The 2,230-nt window shown below is 45.6% G+C and overlaps 1 pseudogene; it reads right to left on the bottom strand.

Moving 5' to 3' along the window:
• Window positions 1-226: 226 nt before the first annotated feature.
• Window positions 227-1,365, bottom strand: LOC146180300 (uncharacterized; annotated as a pseudogene).
• Between the last annotated feature and the right edge of the window lie 865 nt (window positions 1,366-2,230).

Here is a 2,230-nt window from a genome sequence, read left to right as displayed (position 1 = left end):
TCATAACAGTCCATTTTATTTTTGTACAACATGTACATATTGTGGTACTCGTTCTGTATACAAAGTTCCGGTTATCCGTGAATGTCACATGTCAACTGACTACGTCTGGTAGAAACATGTATTTGTGACTATTTGGCTCCAGTGGAGAAGCTCAACTGAATTTAAGGTTGATATAAAGCTGTTTGTCCTTTTTTGCAGGTACCCGAGGGTTACAGAGCATCGGGCTTCAGCTGATCACCTTGCGAGAAACTACTATGAGCTACGCAGAAAAGCGCAAGAAATTAAAAACAAAAAAGTCCAAAATGAAGCGCGGCGTCTCGCTCTAGAGGAGAGCAGGTTGAAATTGGAGGAGAGAAAGCATGAGTTTAGACGTTATAACAGAGAAGATGAAAAGCCGCTGGAGAACGTGCAGAGGATGTACAAAGAACAGACTCAAGCATTTTTCGATTTCTTCAGCGCAAACCGTGCATGACATGAATACCCAGAAAACTGTCCTGGTAAAATGTTGTACATCTTGTGCTTAAATAAAACACATTTAAGAAAGATTTGTGAGTGGTAAAACTACCAAGGAGTAAGGTAAGTTTCAAGATCTGGTGGATCAAGATCGAAGTAATGCGATACCTGGGCATCATATAAACATGTATGACAGTTCGCCAAAAGCGCACTAGCTTTATAGATACGCGGCACGTTCTGTCGATACAGCTTCAAGGCATGAAACCGCTTGTGGCCACTAAAGTAAAGTGTCTGATTCCTTGATGGTCGGCATATTGCGCTTTCTGTACCATCGATGAAACCCCAGTAGTTTTTCAGTGGGGCACCTTTGGCTGAACAGCCTCAAAATATAAGTGAAATTTTAGGTTAAGAAATTTTTTTCACAACCTTGACATTGATTCTGCCGTAATTGCAACTTACCTGCGAGAATTTCTCCAGCGTGTCGAGACTGAGCAAAGAATGGTTATTTATATCGTCGAGCAAGTGGAAAACCGCTCGTTGATGTGGCGCAGAACTTCGTTCGTCGGTGATTATATCGTTGAACTGGGCCGCCCGAAAATATCTTCAAGACCACACAGCCGGTTCGGATATGCCAGCAGTCTAAGGGTAATGCATAGGGCTTCATCTCCGGAAACCCCAACCCTTTGCGCAGTTACTACCTTATCGTGTATGCACATGGACCGCTGAAGTCTGCGTATATGCTCCTTCTCGAAACGAAAATGCGTACTAAAGACACCATCGTCTATCGTATCAATGTTCAAAAGTCCGGGCACTGAAAGTTGCTCACGTCATGTCCAGGCACTGCACATCTCCAATTTCGGTCCAGGTCAGTTGCGACAGCAGCAGCGGGTCCTGTAGTAAGCTCTTCGGCATGATTCAAACAGCCGTAGCAGCCGCCAATTCGCGAATGCACGAGAAAACAGCTGACTTTTGTTTCGGCTTGACTGGACTAGCATTGGCGGATGTATTCTGTTTAACAATATGCTCTTTTGTACATCTAGAACACAAAATATACCAGATAATTAACTAAAAACACAGAATCTACTTTTACTAAACAGTTTCAGCGCATTTTTAGCAGGCTTAATTGGTATTCTTTTCATTCTAACTCGAATTGTGACCGAGAGGTGGAGCAGCAGAGCAAGCGACTCTAAAACTTTGAAAGTTACGCCAACAATCGAACTACAGTGAACAAAAAACTAGAAATATTGGGTAGTGGAAGGAGCAGCGGCCTGGATGTGAGGGAGGTTGTGTAGAAGCTCACGAGATGGCGCGCGCGCTCACTTCCCGAGCACCGGCTGTGGCGGTCTGCGGCAGGAGCCGCAGGACGCAGCAGCAGCGAGTGTGGCGGCACGGAGTTTTAGAATGCTGTGTTCATTTTTCTTCATGCCAAATATATCAATGTTTGTTTGTTTGTGGGGTTTAATGTCCCAAAGCGAATCAGGCTATGAGGGATGCCCAACGTTTTTAGATAGGGTTGGGACGCCGTAGTGGAGGGCTCCGGGTAATTTCGACCACCTGGTGTTCATTAATGTGCACTGTCATCGCACAGTACACGGGCCTCAACATTTCGCCTCCATCGAAATGCAGCCGCCGCGGCCGGGATCGAAACCGCGTCTTTTGGGTCAGCAGCCGAGTAACACAACTACTGAGCCACAGCGGCGGGGCAAATATATCAATGCGGTTTTATGTGAATAATGGTAAGATCTCTATAGCATAGGGATGGCAGGGCGAGGCGCTT

This window comes from Amblyomma maculatum, chromosome 9, assembly GCF_055883805.1.
Source record: "Amblyomma maculatum isolate TAMU_Amacu chromosome 9, ASM5588380v1, whole genome shotgun sequence".
Classification (NCBI taxonomy): domain Eukaryota; kingdom Metazoa; phylum Arthropoda; class Arachnida; order Ixodida; family Ixodidae; genus Amblyomma; species Amblyomma maculatum.
The sequence above is the reverse complement of the archived record's forward strand: the minus strand, read 5'-3'. Positions and strand labels throughout refer to the sequence as shown.